Raw genomic sequence first — 13,759 nt, forward strand, 5'->3', positions numbered from 1 at the left:
CTGAGCATCTGCCTAGAACGCTAAAAAGAAAAAAACACTGTGGGAACAAGCCAGGAGAAGCTATTAAAATACAGGAGAGCATTTTAAAGCATCTGTATTCTCCGTTTGTAATGCAAGAGCCACCTGCACAAATATTACCTTCCAGACGGAGCCACAAGAGGAGAACCTTTCATGCATTCTCACTAAATTCTGCATCAGAAGTTTGGAATAAATGAGCATGCAAATTAGTTTTATGTACTTCAAGAGGAAAAAGTTCCTTTGGAAACTTTTTTTTCTGCAACAAGCAAACATACAACCAAGTATGGATAATGCTTCGCGCTTAAAGCCGGGGCCACGGAACATTTTACTTACAGGAAAATATAAGAATGGATCCAAGTACATCTCTGCTAAATCTGGAAGCAAACACCAAAGAGTCTGCAAACGGATGAAGGTCGAGGAGGGAGTACAACTTCTGCACATGGAGAATTATGCAAGGCATATTTTCAAAAATCCACAAGGGACTCTGTCAGGAGATAGAGGTTTGGTGTGGGCCCCGCAGTCATGGAAAAATAGGATGTCAAAAGAGCTCCGTGTGCATCAGCATTTTAAAACACTAGATTTTTTATATGAAGATAAAAAAAGATTAAATATTAGAATTTGAGAATAATTCTGTGAGTTTCATCCTATAAATTGATGTTTTAACTTTTAAAGGTGCATGAAGTGAGAGTGACATCCTGTGGTCAAATAAAGGTACTACAGCCCATATCAAAACAAACGCATCCACTCTTGAGCAGCTGTTGCCCATCAGCGCCAGAGGATTCTTGATGATGACCAAAGATGAGTCATACGCAGTCAGCTGATAAGTAGACAAATGTTGTAATATTGAGTTGTTGGTAAATAAAATGAAGCTTGAGATACTTTTAAAGCCGACTATTTGTTTCTAGTTCACCGGTAGCATTGTTAGCTCATTGTTAGCCTCTAGCCTTTACCCTATATTAGAATAAGGCCTAGTCCACACGTAGCCATTTTTTTTAAACGAATACGCAGATCTTCACTTTGGCCGGAGTTTTTAAAAAGATCCGTTTTCGTGTGAAAAAACTCCGTTTTCGTGTGGATGACAGGCCAAAACGTAGAAAAATATCTACGTTTTGGCAGATCCCCGGCTACGTGTGGACAGGGCCTAAAATAGAAAGGCTTTAACCTCCTAGGGCCCTGTGTCCACATATGTGGACATTGGCTCCTTGCACTTTTAAAATTGTATCATCTTCACCTTAGACCTTTTTGTTATTATTTATAGATACATTATATTGATATTGACTAAAAAAAATTTCTAATTTTTATAGGAAATTTGACAAATTTTTAATTTAATTTCATTTTCATTTTATTTTAATATTTGTAATTTTGTTTCCGTTAATGAGAGTAGACTACTCTGTAATAGTCAGATACAGGTTCAGGTCTTAATGAACTTAAAGTGACAATGGCGCAGTACATACCTAAATCACTGCAAGACAGCAGTATTTTTGGGTTCGAGTAAGACCGTACCAACGGATGGCCATTGGGGTAAAAAATCTCCGGGAGCGCAACCTCCAGCTAAATGACAAACCCATCAGACTCCCTTTCATCAGTGGCAAAGAGTGAAGAGATAAATGTGTAAAACAACAACATTTATGAATGGTAAAAGTTTTGTTTACTGTTCGTTACAAATCATTAAATGCATTTTGTCCTCACGGGCTCCTGTAGAAAGAAACATGGCATTAAATATGGTACCCATGGATTTTTGACCCAATATTTATATGTTACAAAACCGCCAATATTTTTCAACAACTGGGCATCATTTAATTCATTTTCAACATTTCAATGGATATTTCCAGAGATTAATGGTTAAAAACTACAAATTGTCTCTTACGTGTTACTAGCTAACATTCTTTCCACATCTCTGCTGCATTTTGCTGGCTGGTGTTGAATTACAAAACTTGGCAACACCACAGGCTCAAATATGATTGGCTCTGAAACCAAGAATTATGGAGGCCGGACAGATTGTAAACACAGGGTGTTTCTAAATGTCAAGGCATTTTGCTTACGAGGACACTGTCCTTCTTTGATCAAAGAAAGCGGTTAAATGGAACAGACTTACCTCTCGTGACCAAAGCCTGCCTTTTGCTTCCATACACTGTTTATGTCCTACCCATCATATTTCAATATAATGAGCCTTTTACTTTTTAAATCGTGTTTGTATTGATTATCAAATGTGTAAGCGAGTTAGGACCTGCTAGCCACCAAAGCTGCAACAACTAAGCAACTAAATAACTGCATTGGATCTAAAAAAAAACATTTTAGCTAGAAGCCCTGGAAGTAGCTGCTGGCTCCTGATTCGCTATCCTTTTGTGAATACTGCACTGTATTCTGGGAAATTTTTGACCAGGGGAAGGCAACAAGGCACCTCCCATGTATCCTCAGTCAGTTAGCTAAATAGCAGGCAAACGGAGAGACACCTTCGTAGCTCATGAACATTGGAACCACGACGGTTCCTGATGATGTATCTCCTAGGCAACCGGGGCGGGACCAAGGCATCAAGGCAAGGTTCATTGACATTGAGAAAAACCCAAAGACTACATCCCGCTTCTGTGTTTTTTAAAAGAGAAAATCTGACAACCCCGCAGACGGCTGAGGAGAAAATCTGTTTTTATGTAATTCCTTCCAACACGATTGAGGCATAATTAGACTGTGATTATTTCACTGTTAAATTCTTACAAATTTCACCATTTAGTTTGGCCTCAACACACTTTTTTGGTAGCCCGATCAACTCGGGGTGACCAGACTGCCCGTTTTAAAAGCCTAAACTTTACCTGAACTAAAAGTGTTTCAGAGTTTTTGTCTCAAATGAGAAGCCTGCATTGTTTTCCTCATCTCTCCTGCTTCACTCTTACCTCGGTGGGGGCTATGAGCACACAAACAACCTGTTTCACCCAATTATCTCTCCCACTGAGTGCAGTCAGGGCAATCTGGCTCAGTCAAGGCGTTGAATCATTGAGCCAGATGATTTAAACCTTTTGGGGTCTGAGAGTCAGCACGCCAGGACTGGAACTGCCTCATGATCCTCAGCTGATACTTATCCGTAGACCCACTAATGCCAGAAAAGGAGAAATTAGAACTTTTGTCTAAGTGATTGTTACTTTTTACTCTGAAAATTACATGACCAACTATGCAAAACCTTCCACTGAATACATTGTATGTTATATGTTGTATGTAATTAATAAATTAAATCACGTAGATGAGGTTGGTATAAAGATGATTAGCATTTAAATAAACATAGTGCCCTTGATAAACGTGGAGGTAATTACAAGCCAGGCAGCCTGTGGGGATGCATTCCCAATAATTACTGCATGAGGTTCAGAGCTCAAGGCAGGCATGTATAAAAAGCCTCATCTGGTGGTTGTCTTCAGCATATCTGTTTGTACAAGACAACACAACCACTACCACGTTATTGCCAAGTGAAGGAAATCAAGAGGAGAAATTATGTCTTTTTTTCTGACCCTGCCTGTGGGATCTCTACACGGTATTCAAAGTTATTAACGATTGATCAATGTGTCAAACTACTCTGGATTGATGCAATTAAATAACAATATAATAAAAAGGGCTATTTCAAAAGCAAGTGAAGCAGAGGAGCAACATAGAAGATAATTGGGTATTGACAAAAGAATGTGAAAAGCAAAGACCACTCTCCAATTTACCCTGTCATCTCCAGGCTCTGATTATGCTGCCTGCCGACCAGATAATTGGTGCAATGCTCAATAAAAACAAACATTTCAGAGCACGGTGTTGTCAAACACAAGCGTGCCGTTCCTGTCTCCTGCACCAAACCGACTGGTGACCTCTTCCACTTAATGTTCTGTTAATGACTGGGATGATCTGCTTTTATTTTGAAACGTGGGAGGCTCTCGTACTTCTGTCAAGATTAACTGACTCTAAATGACTTGTTAAGTGTTAATTACCATAATGAAGCCACTGTAGTTTGTGCCGCGAAAGCTTTTAAAACGTAGTGATGAGCTCGTCCTTAAAGACCAGTAAAATCTGGAAGGTTTCAATTAGTCCAACGTCATCGATGTTGGCATCTGAGGAGGGGCGGCAGGGCAGAAATCCCGACACTGGTCAAACACATCAGAATAATAACCTTTATTTTACAAAAACAAGCAAAAAAATGAAGCTATGCAGGCAACAGAGTCCCAAGTGAACACAGAGATAGGGCGAAAACTCAACCACAAAACGGAATAAAGATGAGGTTCGAACAAATTTGAACAATAATATTGGCATATTCTCATGTAAAATTGTACTGAAGCATATTAGTGTCAGTGTAGGAAAAAAATTAAGGATCGATATCTCGTAATAACAAGAAGGTTTTTGTTAAACAAGGTCTATATCAAGTTAAAACTGGAAAAGTTCTCGTTCTGAGATTTATAACACGTCTTAATGAGAAAGCTTCTCGTAATTCCAAAATACTGATCATTAAGTTTTTTCTCTCGCACTGACGCTAATACACTTCTGTACATTATTGCAAGAAATTCTGTGATCAATTAGAAATTTGGTTGTGGAGGACAATTGTAACCTGGTAGAGTTGTATCACACACTCTGTGTGTGTGTGTGTGTGTGTGTGTGTGTGTGTGTGTGTGTGTGTGTGTGTGTGTGTGTGTGTGTGTGTGTGTGTGTGTGTGTGTGTTTGTGTGTGCGTGTGGGTGCAGCAACACAGGTGATTTCAATTAGAAATCAGGCACTGCTCTGGGTGGTATGTCTGAGGTTTACTGTTTAGTTTCTGTTCCTCTCTGCCACCCTGTCAGGAAGACAGAGATATGTGTGTGTGTGGTTACCACGGTGATTATAAATGAGAGACCGGCAGCAGCATTAACATTTCCACTGTAAACCCAAAAGTTCAAAATAATCAAATATATTTAGTAGATAAAACTCATAATAAAAAAAAATGTTTTTAGAACTCAAATGTGTTGAGCTTGTTCAACTTTTCCTTGTTTTAAGTACATAGAACTCAAACATTTTAATTAATCTGACCTCTTTCCTTTTTTAAGTAAGCACAACTTTGATTGATTTATTATTTTATGTTTCTATGTTACTCCATTCGTCTTTATGTCAACCCTAAAGTGTGTCTGATAAAAAAGACTTGTATCTTTTTTTTAAGTGTATTTCCAGGAAAAACAACCACAGACTAGCAATTTTGATGGATTGCAGGAACAATAAACTGCTGGGCGTGGTGCATTGTGGGTAGTCATATTTTCAGTTATTTTGCTCTATTTTGGGGTGTTTACGCATGTTCATTGTGGAGGATTGTTGTTCTCAGTTATTTCACTCAGTGTTGCAAATGTGGTGTTACTTTTTGTATCATGTTGGCCCCATAAGCGAGGAGGTTGGTCAAAGTAATGCTGTATGGCTGTGCCATCCCATTGTTATTAATACTGTGGTTGTTCACACCAGATACTCTTGACTTGACTTTGAGTGTCCCACTTTCATTGGCTGTTAGCATCTAGGGGTGTGTGAGTCACGATCTGGCGTTAGTTACTGCTTTCACCAGCCTGTCACATTGTCACTTTTAAGTAAATTCAGCTTATTTGGGTTAGGGTTTAATAGGTCCATTTAGAGTTCATATAAGTTATAATATTTAAGTTAGTAAAAACATGTAATAAAGTTCAAATAAAATAAAACATGTATGTTTAGTGAAATAAAACTTTGTAAGTTGCTTAAGTGCTAAGTTATAGGTTGGAGGTAGTTAAATGCTTTGATTTTATTCAGGTCATATTTTTTAGGTTTTGGTAAACATAGTTTTTAGATAAGTTAACTTAAAAATTATTAGGTAATCGGTTTCCTCATAAGTGTTGAGTTCAGTGAACTTATTCAGGGTTACAGTTAGGGGAAGGCACACACAGTTCTGCATCTAACTGTGGTTTTGACTCGCCTGAGGTTGGGACATTGCTGCCTTAGGGGAGGTTTGTTTTTGGTGGGTCAACATCCGGATGGCTGTTGTGCTTGCGGGGAGTGGAAAACGGTTGCTCATGTCCTTCTGCACTGTCATCTCTACGTGGTTGAGCGACGGGCCCTGTTTGGTTTCCTGGGGACTGTTGGTGTGACTGTGTTTGGCCTGCGTGCTTTATTGGGGTTGAAAGATTGACGTGTTGTGGGGGTGCTTTTGGCTTTTCTTCGAAAGGTTGGCATGTACGGGAGGTTAAAAATCTTGGGCTATTGGCCATCGTTGCTGGGGCAGCAAGATGCCTTGAAGGCGTCTAGCCTGCCCGCATCTCTCATTTGAAGAAGCTCTGCATCTAATGTGGCTGTATACTGAACTCTCTGCAGGTAGAGGCTCACGGGTGCGCAGGGGAGACCTGGAGTCACCAACCAGAAAGACCAAACACCTAGATCCAGCCCTGAGTCAGATGGCTGGAGGTACTGGGCTGATTGGGGAAGCTCAAGTAACTCGCTACCTGGCTTCATGCATGTTGGTTTGAAGACAATTAAACTTCCCCCTGGTTTTTAACTGGTCTCCGAGCCCTGCTTTATAAGCACAACCTGCACAGACTGAGATTTTATCTGGACTTTAGCTTTGCAATTAATAAATTGTCTATTTTTGAAGCGGTCTGACTCTGTGCATCATTGTCCACATTAATTCTAATTGGTCAGATTCACTTCTTGTAAGATCTTGGTTGCTGATCTGTGGGTGTTACACAATCAACTCAACTTTGTGAAAAATTTGCTCACCACAGAACTATTTTTGTGGAGCTATGGCTATCTTAAACCAGATTGACTCCAAACATCAGTCAGACATAGAATCCTATGTATGGTTTTAGTATAATATTTTACATTTTTATAATAAACAATAACACAAAACATATAGGCAGAATTTAATCTCAGACATAACTAAAAAAAAATACAACTTCTATGTGTGGGTGATGTCATAACCTTTAACCGCCAAGCATGTAGAAGTTATAAGTTGAATTGCAGCACCATCTAGTGTTGAAAGTGTCTATCCTAAGGTCTCTTAAGAGTGTGTTTATGACCCTCACCAGAACATCATTTACAGTTGTCAGATATATTTTTGACTAAATCAAAACCAAAGATAATCTGATCTTTGGTTCCAGACATTATTCCTGGATATCCCTAACAGAGTTTTTCTGTTGCTCTGTGGGTTCCTGTGACCCTCGAGCCAGCAGAAGTCTCACGGTTGGATGGAGGACAACAGAGTCCATCTGCTGTCTGTTTTCTTTGGTGCTCTGCCATAAAAAAGACCTCTGCTGCCAGAACACCCAAGGGTACCCATGCGCAGAGCGCCACCTGCACCAAGGGACACACTCACTGAATCACCTTTATAGCCGACCGGCTCCGCTGGGGCATGCCTTCATTCTGCCAGGGCCCAGACACAGGAGCAACGCTATTTTGAGATGGGGCCTTGTTGAAGCGGGATCGTTACACAACTGTGCCATTAGCCCTAATTGCAGCAGCTTGGTGGAACACAGAAAAACTTTCAGTGCTCTGAGACGGCGCTGCTTTTCCCCTGAGCTATATAAAATCGAAACTGATCTCAGGCTGAGTTAATTGAATTGCAGAAAGCTTATCTTCCTGCTGAGGGGGAGTATGGAGAGGAGAGGAGTGAATGCCGTACAGTAAAAGAAGAAACCATGATTCTCTGCTTCTGTTCTCTGACAGAATGTAATACTCTGCTACAGAAACGTGACATGACTGACTCCCCCTCTCCCTTTTTCTGGTAATCATAACAACACGCCAACATCAAAGCCCGCTCTGGTAGAAACTGGTTGTAGCAGAAACACGAAACCAAAGAAAGATGGCTGCTACAGATCTCCATTTAAATGGATCACAAATTATTCTAGAACACTTCTGAATGATGCTGATGCAGCTAATTCCAACTTCGACATAATTTAAAATAAAAGACAAAGTCACTTTAAATGTATGAAAGGTAGAGAATATAAAATACACAGAAACGTTAAAGCTGCTTCCAATTGCTCATTATGATCACCATGGTAGCCACACACCTGTGTCACTCATTCTCTGACAGCAAAGTTCATAATGAGGGCAGAAAGCAACGCAGACTAAAAAAAGATATGCAGTTGCTTTAAGATAAAAAAAACTTCCATATTGTCAAAAAAATCTTGAACTTGTTTTCTGCGGACGTGACAAGCTAAAACAGACTTTTTGTTTCCTGAGTTAACAAGAATATTTTGAGCTAAATAAAGATGTTTCCACGTCGCAACATGGCCACAAAGCATATGCCGTGGCAATTATCCACTGTCATAGGGGATGGCTGCCTGTCCACCGGCCGCGAGGAAGCATGAGGACGCGTTTGTGCTTCGAGTCTGTTTTTTACATGCTACGCTTCCATAAAACATCAAACTGCACAGTTCAGATTGGACCAGACAAGAAGTCAAACACAAAAGCAGTGTTAAACATCGGGAAACTTAAAGGTGTAGCAATCGATGTTTCTGAAGAAGCGCCCACTCAACGTTCTTTAAAATGCGCATGTGCACCCCTCCACCAGTCCGTGGAGCGTGCTCGTGCACGCTCTGTTTCCAAGCAACCGCCGGCTTTGCATCACCTGTTGACTCTAGCAAATTCTTTTTTCCCCACAATGTCGGATTCTCCACCAGTAAGTTATATTCCATGTAGCATTACGAGTTTCTTCATAGCCAACTATAGCATTGCAAAAAAAGCTATCAATTAGCATATAAGTTATATTGTTTTGCTGATTGGTTTAGAGCTTTCCTGAGGAAAGTCTTGTTGGTTCCAATACGGACTACGAGCCCGTGCCCGGTCCATCCCGACCAAGATCCAGGATGAGGGGTGCACCCAGAGACCAAGTGAGACGATCCAGGGCCGGAAGAGCCACAGCTTCAACAACCCGCGGCAGCCGAGAGCAGGAAGGAGGCGGCCGTGTCAGAGGCCGACGTCGAGTTCGAGGTCAAGCTAGAACCCGTGGGGGTCTGCTCGCTGACCTTACACGGGATGACTTAGAAAGGGTCCAACAACTCCTGCAACAGTTGGTGGCAGTGGTAGAGGCAAGTGTGCATATCTAACTACTAACTTATCATAATTCATAATAATAAAAAAAAAGCTTAATTAGTAAAAAAGTACATCATTTTGAGGTAAACAGAACAGAAAATAAACCCCAGACCTTTACGCAGCCGTCATTCTCCTAGTTTATCGTGTGAACGTCCAAAATCACGCGTGGTGTTGCAATTCTCCTGTGATTTTGTGACCTCACGTGACCGGCTGTTTCCCGTTTCGTGACTGAAACACTCCCAGTTGGAAGGGAGCCCGCGGGTAAAACGCCTCTATCCCTTTACACGCCGCTTCAGGTGGAAAGGAGGGGTGAGAAGAGTTTGTTTGGAAATAATTTCACATTTTTAGAGTTTAAAATGTCACATTTGTACAACCCCCCCTACAAAAACATCAAAATCCCAGTTCAGTCATGTAGAGTCCAACTTTCTGTAACCTTTTGAAGTTTTTAATGATGTTTGTGACGTCTGTCTGAGCTCCAGCGGAGTTGGTTGTCTGCGGGGAGATTTCTCACACACGGTTGCTGAATAAAAGTCAAGTTTTGATGCTTAAGTAGCAAATCTGCTTTTGTTTCATTTCCCTTTTCTGTCACTTCACCTTGATTTGTGTAATCATTAGTAACAGAGACCAAAATCAGAGCAAAAACAACATTGAAAGTGCAGTTTATCATATTGCACGAGTTTTGAGACTGCTCGGTGTGTCCATCTCCCACAGTAAATAGAAAATATTAATAAAATCTCCCGTTCAACCCCCCCCACCCCAATCCGCTATCTCACCCTGATATGAACCTCCACAGAGATTGGATTGAGAAAGAAGATTACTGTGACAGCAGGACTTTCCAGGCCAGCGGGTCTCTGCACATGTGTGTGCAGCCAGCAGCATTAATGCAACGTATTAGGTTTGTTAAATTTAGACCCGAACAGAAATGTGTTTGATGTGACTCATCCATTTACAGATCAGAGAGCTCCCGTGGTCTAAAACCAAAGGATATTAGACCAAAGCAAACGATAAAACACTAGAATAAAAGAACATGAAATATTTCGCTCAGACAGAAGTGGAATCTAAGATGTTTTAGGAGTGTTCTCTGAGCTTTGAATTGACTCACGAGTGTCAACAGCTAGACAGATTTTGAAAGTGCACAGCAGTGAATGAACAGTGTAAACAGGACATGAATCATTCCTGTCACGCAAACTCAGGAGGACGGGACGGGGACTGGGAGCTGTTCTCGTCCTCTACAAACCTTGATGTCTCCGTTTCTGCAACCAGGCATGATGCTTGCAGGTAGACACGAGTCTGGAGAAGCACCTCCACTGATAGGTCATTGCTGAATGTTGCAGAGGTGATTTTAGGGCTGTGTCACACTGTGGATTCCCCTCCACAAAGATTTAAAACTCAAGTTCTTTTTTTCTTCTTTATTATAATCGGTTTTGATGCAAGTGAGCAACTTCAATGTTTGTAAATTAAACAATAAACACTCATAACTTGAATGTTCTGTCGTCCTTCTGGTGTCAATCCAACACATTTCATCCTTCTTTTTGTGCATCAGTTTCTTGTGGAAATGCATATGCATCAGCTTTGAAGGTCATTTTTTCTCTGAGACGAGTCTTTTTATTCCACCTTCTTACACTTCACTGTGTTTCCATATGTTCACAAAGCTCCACTGCATGGCCTGTTCCTAGTAACTTTAACTCCAGTAACTCATGATGACAGAAATGATTCAGTTTTGATAAATGAAGATTGGTTCAAATTGGAGTGATAAGCTAACAGCTAGTCAGCAAAGTGGATTACTGGTAAACTACTTTAATCTCCAACATTTCCTTGCATTTTATTTGGATGGACGGTCAGTTTTGCACTTTGTCTTTCTTTACATGAACATGTAAGATTTTGGAAAACATTAGCAGTAGCTAGCTGTATGGTTGGTGCAGCCCTCTCTACCCAGAAGAAATATGTAATGCAAAATGGACAAAAGTGCAAAATTATCTTTGAATGAACAGCAAGATATTGTTTGTTTGTTTTAACTTAATTCGTGATGGCTATTGAAATAGGTACCACTGGGACTAGCCATTAGCTTATCAATCTGGTCATAAATGATCTCTTTCTGCAAACTGAGGTTGTTCAAAGAGCAAAAAATAGCTTTGATTAATAAATATCATAATTTTATTCCGACACAGAAATCCACTTCTCCAACTACAAAAGCACAAGTATGATGTAAAAATTAGAACATCTTAGGTGTGTTCTTGCTGTGTCTTTGTAAATCCATGCTTTCGTTCTTTTTTAAACACAGAAACAGTTTTGTTTACCTGTTTGTAGCTACAGTTTCGCCGACAGCTGCCGGCTTCTTCAGGCTGACGCTGATGGTGGCGCGTCACTTCCTTCTCCGTTTATCTGCGGGCAGCAGAGGACGTTGTCGCCCTCTACTGCCCGCTCTCCCCTCTCCGACGATGCAGTCCCATGCGTGGTCCAGCGTGTAAACTCCGTCGTCCCTGTTCATGGTCCCACATCCACGTCTCCTTATCTCGATTGCTTCCTTGATCGAGAAAGAGGCAAATCGTAAACACACAAGAGCAGCAAAAGAAGAAGCAGAAAGTACAATAAAAAAGTCAGTCGTAACAGATCATTGCTTAAGAGAAAACCATATAATGGACTGGGACAACACACGGATCATAACCACCGAACAACAAAAATACAAAAGATGGATCAAGGAAGCAATCGAGATAAGGAGACGTGGATGTGGGACCATGAACAGGGACGACGGAGTTTACACGCTGGACCACGCATGGGACTGCATCGTCGGAGAGGGGAGAGCGGGCAGTAGAGGGCGACAACGTCCTCTGCTGCCCGCAGATAAACGGAGAAGGAAGTGACGCGCCACCATCAGCGTCAGCCTGAAGAAGCCGGCAGCTGTCGGCGAAACTGTAGCTACAAACAGGTAAACAAAACTGTTTCTGTGTTTAAAAAAGAACGAAAGCATGGGTAAAAATTAGAATTCACAACTCATCTACATACATATTCTTACCTCAGTATGAATCAATTTTAATATAACATTTAAAAATAAATTTACATTAATTTAAAGTTATTTTTCACAAATAGTCTACTGATTTTCACTCATTTGCCAAATGCAGAAAAATACTTTACTCTGGTTTAATTCCACTGTTGTGGTCCTACCACTAGAGGTCAGCCTAACACATGCTTTCTCAAGTCTATTTAGGCCCAACCAGTTCCCTGGAGATTTGTGTGCACATTTATTTTTTTATTTGCAAGGTTGGATTTTGTAATTTGTTGTTTTCAGTCAGGTTTGTGCTTTACTGTGAAATAATCAACACAATTCTTTAAGGTTGACTGTCTTTGTGATCTAAAGAAACTTATTGTGATTTAATTGATTGTTTTAGTTTATTTATAGTCAAATAAAGCTGGTTGTCATCAGCATTTCCCCGCATGACCAGGTTAAACACATTTAATTAAACTTTAAAAACAAGTGGAACAGGAAATTGTTTAACAAAGATAGGAGAGCCGCTGGTTTGTGATTTAGAGAAGAGACTGGGTTTCTCATGACAGTCACGAGGAAAATGATCAGCCTTAAGAGCTTTTTCCTGGAGTCTAAAGAAGCTGCCCAGTCTTATTTCAGACACTTTCCCAGTGACTGAGACCAGAAACACTTTGGTTATGTGTTTAAGAATAAAAGTATTTATCCTGCAGATAAAGATTTATGTGAATTATAGTTCATCAGTGATAAAAGGAAAAAAAACATCAACCATCGAATGTGAAAGTGAACACCACAGCTAATCCAACTTAGTGAACACAAAAAAGTTATAGTTTCACAGATAATGAGACAGAAGTCTGTAGCTGTAGGTCATCCAACAAAAACTCCAGCATTAGATGATTTTTAATTAAAACTTTGCCACTTGCTGTTAGAAAACATCCTCTTTGATAGCAAACTACAAACCACTGAAAAAAATTGATATTTGATAGTATCCACAAGAGGGCAACATTTGCCCCAAAGGAAAAACAGGCAAGATAGTTCACTGTTCACATACAGTGTGTTATCGTTAGCCACATTAGCCATCTCTTTTAAAACTTGACTTAAAGGTCATTTTGGTTTTCAAAATTACAGTATTTCAACAGGTCTTTCATTATGATGTGTTCATTGATGGTATGAAAACACTTTACCAAATCAAATCAAAGATACTTTATTAATCCCAGAGGGAAATTAGAGTGTCCACTAGGTGGGGTGGTGGGTTGGGACTATCCCCACTTCAGTTCCTGCAGCCACGATAAGCAGCGCATGTCACCTCAGTGTGGATAGGGGGAGGAGCATTGAGGGTTGGAGGGTTGCAGTGACCCTGGAATGATTCAGCGGCCTTCCCGCAGTCCCACCCAGGCTGGGAAAGGAGACAGAGTTGAGTTGCCACAGTGACGGCACATTCCACATATCTTCTGAGGGGGGAGTTTTCATTGGAGCCTTACAGGCTTAAGGGTGCCAGATACCGATTAGAAATTGTTTTGGGGCCAGACAGAGATAGTTTCCTCTCTGTCTTACAGTTCCTTGGTCCTCAACCTCTCAAAATCCCAATAATGGACATTAAACTATCCCAATCCGTGCTGATTCGTCCACTCTATCCTTGATCGCATCCATCTTTTGTGCCAATGAATGAATCTCGACCAAAGTTCCAAGCTTACGATTCGTCTCGACAATTATGTGAGTCTGTGAATTCACAGC

Source organism: Nothobranchius furzeri, chromosome 2, assembly GCF_043380555.1.
Source record: "Nothobranchius furzeri strain GRZ-AD chromosome 2, NfurGRZ-RIMD1, whole genome shotgun sequence".
Classification (NCBI taxonomy): Eukaryota; Metazoa; Chordata; class Actinopteri; order Cyprinodontiformes; family Nothobranchiidae; genus Nothobranchius; species Nothobranchius furzeri.